Genomic DNA, 9,794 nt, shown 5'->3' on the forward strand with positions numbered 1-9,794 from the left:
CTCTAGAGAGTCATTTGTAGCCCAAGAGCCTGGAAGAGCATTCCTGGTGAAGGAGTGCCTCAGGGGAGCTGGAGCTGATTGGGCAGCTGGGGCAGGCTCCCATTCAGGCTGTCTGGCAGGCCCCGACTGAACAGCTCCAGAGCAGAAGGAGAGATCCCTGAGGACAGTAGGAAAGGGCAAAGGTAGAACTGGACTTTGCTGCAGAACAGGGGAGGTAGATGAGAGTGGAGGAGTAGGGAGCCTTGCTTGGAAACCTAGAACATGGCGAGAAATTGGAATGGATGTGTTGGTGTCTCAAGGTTTTGGCAGTCAAAAGAGCACTTATTTAAAAACAACAACAGAAGTAACAACGACAAATTAAGTTAACTAGAGAAAAAGTACTGTGAGAGAAGAAGCAAATAAAAAGGACAATAGAATCATGTAATTCAGAAATTAAAATAATAAGAACAGATTTCATTATGACTAATCTTATTATGATTAAAAATAAACTTTAGAGTATTCTCAGTGAATAAGAAACTACATAATGTCTAGAAAAATTTGAAAAGACAAATATACATTTGGAAATTAAAATCTAATAAAATCAAAATTTTGATTGATTTTTCCAGATAAGGACAATTGGATGTACACAGATCTTGACTGAAGAAAATGCTGAAGAATGTACCTCAGGAAAAAGGAGATTCCAAGTGGAAGGTATGAGATGAAAGAAAATATGAGCAAAACTATATTGGTAAATTGAAGTTAAGGTTGACTATTGGAGAAATAATGTCACAAGGTTAAAAATAACAGTATAAAGTTGGGAGAGGATAAATATAGTTAATTTAAATACAAATAATTTTTCTCTTTTCCCAATAACAATGCTAACTTTCTTGTCTTTATATTCTGCTTAAAAATTTTAATATAAACTTCTCTTTCATAATGTGGTCTGTTTTGGTTTTGTCTTGTACATTTTGGTATAGGGAAGAAAAAGAGAGTATTCTGTGGGACTTTGTATGTTATCCTCACACCTTATTGCTGGATTGTTTGGTGTTTCAGATACTCTTAACCTTGTAAATAATGAAGACAGAACTTTCTGCAGTGGGCAGTTTTCCACAATAAGAATGATATTCATGATGTTGGTGGACCTGCCTGCCAGTGTATTCCTTTCAGAACCGTGGACAGATCCACACATCCTGTGATGTAGGGAGCTAGAGTTCTTTCTCAACTTGGTACAATGGTATACCAGGGATGAAGATTTGAAATAAACCCTAGTAGTCTTGGAATTGTGATTTCTAACATAGTAAGTAATCAGTCTCAAATATTGCATTCTTCCCACCACATGCTACCCTCCATATTCCCTGGGCTATAGATTTCATGATCACAACAGTCTTGCATGATAATATAGTGAACTAAGAGGAAGAGATCCTGAATAAAACAGACTGGACTGAGTTTTGGGGCCTAATTATTAATAACTGTGTTACTTTGGGCAAGTTACATAATCTTCATTGACCTAATTTTCTTGAACAAGTTACTTACATTTTCTAGATTTTCATTTATTTATTATGGATAATAACATCCTTCTTAAATGATTGTGGTCAATATTGAACTAAAAAATAACTCAAGTACTTAAGTATTCAGTGACTGAAATATAGAAAGTGCCCTTTTATTTCAGTCATTGTGATTATTATCCTTGTTGCTTAGTTATTTTCCATGTAATACCATCAGGAAGTTTCCTTTTTATAGGTTGCATACAGAATCTCTGACTTGAAGTATCAGCACTTCTTTTGCATGATTTGCTGAGATTGTGAAAATTCTCTAGGTAAGCCCAGTCAAAATTTCACACAAGTTTCCAGTATCTTATCTACAGGTTTCCTTTGATTTCAAATACTAGTCTTGTTTAGGAGCATCTTCTGGAGTCTTGATATGTTTATACTTAGTGTTCTGGGAAATATTATTTCAAAGCAAAGTTTATCTTATTAAAGATGAGAGTTTAGAAAATTCCAATCTGGGAAACAAGGGCAGAACAGTTACTTTCTCAGCAGGAAGAGAAGAATATGCTAAGTGCAAGGCAGTTTAGAATGTTTGCTTTTTGTCAGTGATTATAACTGTTTTTATTATTTAAAGGTATTATGTAGCACATTCTTCCAATAAATTTCTTTAAAAATCTCTGCAATACTTTACCTATGCACACCACTACCCTCCAGTCAGGTGACGGCAGAGTAGACACCAGTTCATTCATGAAAAGCTCAAGTTTCCCAGCTGCTTGGGAGGCTGAAGCAGGAGGATCACAAGTTCAGAGCCAGCCTCAGCAACTTAGCAAGACCCTGTCTCAAAAAAAAAAAAAAAAAAAAAAAAAAAAAAAGAAAAGAAAAGAAAAAGAAAAAAAGTGCAGGGGATGTGACTCAGCGGTTAAGCCTCCCTGGTACCAAACAACAACAACAAAAACCAACCAACCAACCAACCAACCAAACAAACAAGCAAACAAAACCCATCAAGTTTCAAACTCTACACAATTAAGTTAATTGTGAGAACAGAATTAGAGAGAATGCAACATATATCTTGCATGCAGACCCTGACATTTTTGCTTAACAGTTTACAGGTCCCAGAGAATGTTTAGAAGAGATGTGATGAACATATATTTGGTCTGTTAGGTGCTATTGCCAAAGATCTCATAGATACTCATAGGTACTCTGAGTCTATAAGAAAGGTTATAAACTTAGTTTCTAGAAACTAAGTTCAAATATTAGTACCATAAGCAACTAAGCATTTGAAAGAAATCCTGGCTACCCTTTGCCATCTAGTATAAGGACTGGGTGACTGTATCTAGGCAGCTTCAAATTTAGGGCTGTAAGGAATCTGAGAACTCACCAAAACCAAATACTCTCATTTGCAAATAAGATGAAAGATAAGTACCTTAAACTTTCTGACACCCTTCATTGGTATTTTCCAGTATATATTGCTATTATCAGTTACTTCAAAATATTATTTCTAATTCTACATCTAGTTTATCAGAATAACATTTGCTGTATGTAATTTTTGTGACACTTTCATATATGTGAACTCACTTGATCCTTACGAGACTGTATTGTTGTTAGGAACTTGTTATATTTTTACCAATAAGTAAAGAAAAACTAAAAATGTTAAAATCTCCAAGGTGAGAGTAGTGAACTCCTGGACACATAGATCTCTGCCTTTCTAATGTCCCCTTTCCCCCTCTGTTAAAAATATGAAAAAACATCAGGTTGATGGTATTTTTTAAAATAATATTTATTTATTTATTTATTTATTTATTTATTTATATAATGCTAAAGGTCAAACCCGGTGCCTCACATGTGCTAGGCAAGTGCTCTACTACTGATCCTCACCCCCAGACCCTGGTTATTTTTATATTCCAGTAATGAACCGACTGAATTGAAGGATAGGCTAAGACAATGTTTAGACCATCTTGATGTCAGAATTTTAAAACTTTATCCTGTACTGTTGTTACCCAAAGTATGTATGTATGTATGTATGTATGTATGTATGTATGTATAGGCATGAAAGACAATGAGGGATTAAATAACACCTACTGTGATTCCTCCAGTTAGTAAGCTGCCAATACTTGTTAAAAATGTATGTATAAAGGATACAATTTGGAAGGGGTGGAGGGATGCCTAAAAGAAGAAAATAAATAGAAAGTCTTGATCCTTGAGATAATATGATCAAAGGTCTGTAAGAGGAAGAAGACAAGTGGGTCTGGGAATATGCAGGAACAATCTGGTAAACTGCCAGATTGTGGTGCCTGACTCTCATAGAGGAGAAAGAGAGAGAAGAAAGGAAACTCAAAGGTCAACTGACTGAAGGAAGCAGATATTTAAAAGTACCGAAGTATGGAATGGTGAATATCAATTGCAGGTCCATTGACTAGTTTCTCAGGATTCCCTAGAGTTTTTAAATGACCAAAAATTTCTGCTTCTGAAGATCTGATTCAGTATACCTGGGAGGATCAAAGTCTTTCCATGGGATTTGGCATGAATCTGGATTCTGGATTCTAGAGTCTAGGTTACAATATCATCTAGGCCAAATTAGTCACTTTGAAGAGGAAAACTGTATTTGGAAAATGCCCTAGAGAAGTTAAGAGAAATAAAGAATGTCCATTCTATTTGAAACTAGAGGTTACTACTGACTCTTGAGAAATGGGAAGCGGGTGAGAAAGAGCAAAGATGCAGAAGCAGAGAGAACCAGGGCATAACCAAATGATGGTGAGGAGAGTGGCCTGGCAGGAGCATGTTCCTGGAAAGGTGGATTGGTTCTGAAGAGTGTAAGGAGCCCAAGTATAAATTATATCTGGGCAACAATCACTTAAATTTTTGAATAAAGCTAAGGTATGAAAAAATCTACCATGGTGTTCACAGTGACTGAAAGACTACATACAAGAATGTTTTCAACTCAGCCTACCTGGAAATTTCTTAACTAAGTATGAGTGAATGGAGATAAACACCATACTTACCTTCTCCTGATGACACTTTCTATCAGTTAGGAAGTGGTAAAACCAGGACTACAGGACTCGAACAGCTCTTGGGTTGCAGTACAAAGATAGTTTCAGGGACAGAGAAATTTAGAGGCCGTGAAATCCTCTGAGACTGGGAAAGAGCAAGTGTAGCTGGGTCTGGAGAATTTGCATTCCTTAGTATTATATATGAACTAGTATTTAAAGTGTGAAATTGATGAGAGGCCTATGCTATAGTATGCCAAATAACACTGTGAATAGGATAGTTTCAAGAAAACTAGAATAGAGGTGGGAGCTGTAGCTAGCATGTGTGAGATCCTGAGTTCCATTCCCAACACAAAGACACACACACACACACACACACACACACACACACACGTACTTATACTAAGCAAGAAAATGAAATAAAAGGCAACCAAATTGGAAAGGAAAAAGTAAAACTATCTCTATTGAAGATGATATGGTTTTATACCAAGATATCCAAATAATTCACTAAAATTACAATAAACAGGTTTAGCAAATTGGCAGGATATAAGATCAAAATACAAAAATTGATTGTATTTCTATACTATCAATGAATGAATCAAAATATTATTTTAAAAGGTCAATTTATAAAAGCATAAAATAGAAATTAAATTAAGATTCCAGAAATAAGTCTCATATTTATGACTACATTTTCCTTTTTCATGCTAGAGAGTGAACCCTTTGCCACTGAACTACATCCTCATCCCTTTTTATTTTCATTTTGAGACAGGGAGGGTCTTGCTAAGTTGTTTAAGCTGGCCTCAATTTCCAGTCCTCCTGCCTCAGCCTCCTAGGTTGCTCAGGTTACAGGGTTGCACCACCTGATTATCAAAAGCACAAGTAAAAAAAGGAAAATAAGGATAAATCGAATAATAGAAAAGTTAAAAACTATTTTGCTTAAGGACACCAGCAAGAAAGTAAAAACGCATAGGGTGGGAGAAAATTTTTGCAAGTCATGCATCTGGCAAGAAAAGGCTTTGTACTTAAATTACAATCAAAAGAATAAAAGACAAAGGATCTGGGTTTATAGTTCTCCAAAGAAAATATGCAATAGACCAATAAGCACGTAAAGGCATGTTCAACATCATTAGCCACGAGGGAAATGCAAATAAATACTACAATGAGATTCTACTTCCTACCCACTAAAATGACCATAATAGAAAAGATAATAATGAGAATTCCTGAGGATATGGAAGAATGGAAACACTCTTACACTGCTGATGGGAGTGAACAGTGGTGTAATCCAAAGTTCTTTGTATGTCCACAGGTGAGTTGGTCCTTGTGGGAGGAAATCTGCAGCTTGGAGCCCAAAAAGGTCAGTCACCATGAACAGGGTATAGAATCAAAATAGCCTTCTTGGTATTCCTTTTTCTTCCCCACCACCACCCCAGCAGTCACTCCTAATTTACAGGTACTGCTTATTGAGAAATCTGACATTTGGAGACTTTGAGATATAGATAATTTTTAAAACTCTTCTGAGGTAGGGAAAAATATCATTGTAGGCTTTTTTTTTTTTTTTCCCCCAGGGAAACAGACCCATTCTGGTAGTCTGAGAATAAAGTGCCACATTAATGTTTGGAAATCTGGGGGTGGGAGGAGCAAATAGCAGTGAAGTCATGTGGTAGGTAGAATAACAGTCTCTCAAAGAAGCCCATGTCTTAATCTCTGAAAATGTCACCAATATGGCAAAAAGAAAATTTTGGATATCATTAAACTAAAGCTCTTGAGATGGGAATACTATCCTGACCATACAGACATGTCCAATGTAATCACAATGGTCCTTACAAATGAAATAAGTAGGCAGGGATGTTAGAGAAAGTGATGTGACAGCAGAATCAGAGGTGAAAGTGATGTGATTGCTGATGTGGAAGATAGAGGATGGGGCCACAAGGCAAGGAGTGCAGATGGCCTCTAGAAGCTGGAAAAGGTGAGGAAACAGATTTTCCTTATAGCCTCAAGAAGAATGCTGTCCTGCGGATACTGTAATTTTAGCTCACAGACATCCATTTCATAATTCTGACCTCCAGAACTGTAAAATAATAAAGGTGTGTGTTTTAAGTCACTTCCTTTTGGTAGTTTGTTATAGCTGCAATAGCATACAACTACCAGTTACCACTAGGGCTCTTGGAAGCTACAGTTGGAAGGTCAGGGAAGCACATGCTGAAGAGCTCAGCCTATAGATGAGAAGTTTGGTTGTAGACATTAACCATGAAGATCCAAAAGTGGAGGTAGGGGTTATAGCTCAGTGGTAGAGCGCTTGCCTGGCATGTGCAGGGCCCTGGGTTCCATACTCAGCACCACATATAAAAAAATAAAATAAAAAATCCATTGACAACTAATAAAATATTAAGAAAAAAAGATTCAAATGTATCTTGGGTTTACTTTTGGCCTAGAGTGATTGGAGATCTGGAAGTGTTGAAGCTCTGCAGAGAGCAACATATCCATCTGTTCCCCTGGAGAAAACAGAAGTCTCAGATCAGACATCACAGGACCTGATATTTTTCAACACATACTTCAGGTTTCTGAAGGAGAAAGTTCTCATCAGATACAAATGTTAGAAATAAGCTTTTAGAGATGGAGCAACTACATAGGCCTGGGTAGGAAAGAACACCCAACCAGAGACTAGGACCGCAAAGCCGAATACTAAACCCCAGATCAGATCAGTTAGAAGTCCAGGGGAAAAGAAACGTGGAGCACTGTACTCCTGAGTTGGGGCACTGTAGCGAAAACCAGCTTTTAACCAGGGATTAAATGCTAAGTATTTGTGGACTAGGAATGAACGCGAGCCAAAGAGGAGGGCAGGGTCAGCTCAGTCAGAGCAGAAGACCTAACCAGTGCAGGGGCTTTGGAGTGGGGGTGGGATCCGTGGCAAACGCGACAGCCGAGGAACTTGAGGAAAACCACTTTTCCTACGCTGATTCCACCATATTTGGACTCTCATTAACTGTTTTCTAGCTCTAGAGTCCATTGGCCTCTCTTCTTCCTTTCGGTCCTTTCTTGAATATGCCTGTTTCCCCGCTCCTTTTGAGGGAAAGTCCTCCTACTGAGAAGTTGCAAATCTCCAGTAAATCGCGAACTCTGTCCCTTGAGTTTCGGCTATTGTTTCTCGGTGACCAGAGGGTCCTACTCTTCGCACACACAGCAGGAAGCCAGAAGGGCCTAATTGAATACCTTCTTCTCCATTGTTCAGGGAAACAAGGAAGGATTCTGACACTTCCAGAACCTGGGAAGAAACATCTAAGCCCGCAGAATGCAGAAATCTGGAAGACAAGAGTCCCGAATCCGTGTGTGTAGCAAGGTGTGGTGGGGCGCTCAGCGAAGCGAGGAGCGAGACAATAGGAGAGATCACAGGAAGCCCCTGGGTGGAAGTTAGAGCAGGAGGTCCCAGGGATGCCGGCAAGTGGAAAGAAGGAGGAGAGAAGAATCTCAGCAGCTGGAAAGAGTAAGACCTGGAAGTATTGGGGCCCTGTTGGTTTCTCCGCTGCACAGCGCAGACGGCAGTGCTTAATCACTGATTCCTTGGTTCTACTAATATGTATTTCATGTTCTCTGATTGCCAGTCACTATGCTGCACTGCACGGATACAGAGCTCAAGAAACTTCCTCAGAGCGATCGCTCTATTAACACCCAATTGGGACCCTCAGAAGGCTCGCTGGAAGCCGCGGTGGCCGTTAGTTTGTGTGCGGGGTCAGTCGCTGGCCGCGGAGCCAGTGAGCAACTGTGGCCCGACTTCAGCAATGGCCTTCTCCCTCACCGCTTTCTGGGGCAAGGCCACAAGGCAAAGATCACGCAACTACCCCTCCTCCCCATTATCCCCAACTCTGTCTTGCTTCCACACAAGCGTCTGCCATAGCCAAGCCCAAGATCCAACAACCTGTGAAATCCCGAAGTAGATGTAATTTTCTATGTCGGAGACAAACTGAATTGTCCAGGAAAATAAATTTATAAATGCTTCACAGCTCCTAGTGAGGATCATTCTCAGGGCGGAAAAAGAGCAGAGTTAGTGTGGAATCCATACTGGTTACGTCATCATCAAATCCTCAACACTTCGGGTTCCTTCATTTTAGCAAAAAACATCTGGAATTGCATGTTGCCACAGCTCCAGCTCCTCAAATTATCTTCCTCAATTGAACTGGTTTGGAGGAAGATCAACCCCATGGTTTAGATGGCTTTGGAGCACTTGGAAAAATTTAAGAGCCTTGGATTATAACATTCATATTCAATTCTGAGATGATGGGAAAATCCTTTATTGAGGAAACGCTTCCAGATCCTTAAGTAATAAAACAGGAAGAAAGCAGAATCCAAATGCAGCAGCTGAGATAGAGAAATCTACGGACCAGTCATATGCTTAACAATCTAGATACAATGAGACAAATGCTAGAACATGCCAAGAAAACAGCAGCCATGCAAGAAATGATTCAAAAAATAAAGCAAAATTTTGATAACAGGTTGAGTGTTTCCCATGTGGACAAATGCTTTAGTGGCTTGAACAATGACCATCAGGACCAAAAGGAGAGTCTGCACAAGAGCAGGTTGGCGGTGATTCCTCTCCTTCCTTGCTGAGCCTTCCTACACAGAACCGTGAGGCACTTTAAACAGCCCATGGCCCACAGCAGTTCCCTTAGTTCCCCAAAGCTCAGCAACTAACAGCAACAGCATAGGGGGCTTTCATCCCTGGCATCCCCCACTAGAGTTTTACTGCACCAAATAAAGGACCTAGGATGGAGGAATAAAGAATATCTTGCAACAGATAATTGAAAACCCACAGGTTATGTGCAACGTGTAGGCTTTCTTTTCTACAAGAGCCACAGCACACTGAGAATAGAGAATCAGATTCTAGTCCTTTCTTCTCCCTAGTCTCAGCCCCTCCTTGGGTTTCAAAGGACTTCAGAACTGAGGAATTGTTAGAAACTTTTCTTAGCCATCTGATGCTGGAGAACACAGAATGAGATTGAAGGGAAGAGGTGTGTGCAGAGAGTGGGTGCCCAGAGCTTGGAGTTGGCAGCTGCCTGCAGCCTGTCTAGGAGCTTTAATTTTCCTAAAAAATGGTTTTCTCATGTACTAGGTGACTTTTCCTTCCCTCTCCCCGCTTTCTGTCCTTGCCATGGGCACCCTGGAAGCACTGCAAAGGCAATTTGGGTGAGAAATGCTAACCTCTTTCATTTTAGGGGATAAGAAAGGGTAGACATAACAGGATGGGTCAACCTGTTCATTTGAGTAGGTGTGAGACACAGCTTGGGATATGTTACCTGTAAGTCACATTTTCATAGACACTGCTTTTTTTCTTAAATAAGGGAGCTTTCCC

The 9,794-nt window shown here is 39.5% G+C and overlaps 1 long non-coding RNA gene across 1 annotated transcript; it reads left to right on the forward strand.

Annotated features, from left to right (window-relative positions):
* The first annotated feature begins 603 nt into the window (after positions 1-603).
* LOC124988334 (uncharacterized) lies at positions 604-9,366 on the forward strand. Its single transcript, XR_007109411.1, has 3 exons — positions 604-690; positions 7,680-7,931; positions 8,050-9,366. It is a non-coding gene; the product is annotated as an uncharacterized LOC124988334 (long non-coding RNA).
* Positions 9,367-9,794: the final 428 nt, after the last annotated feature.

This window comes from Sciurus carolinensis, chromosome 7 (assembly GCF_902686445.1).
Source record: "Sciurus carolinensis chromosome 7, mSciCar1.2, whole genome shotgun sequence".
Taxonomy (NCBI): Eukaryota; Metazoa; Chordata; class Mammalia; order Rodentia; family Sciuridae; genus Sciurus; species Sciurus carolinensis.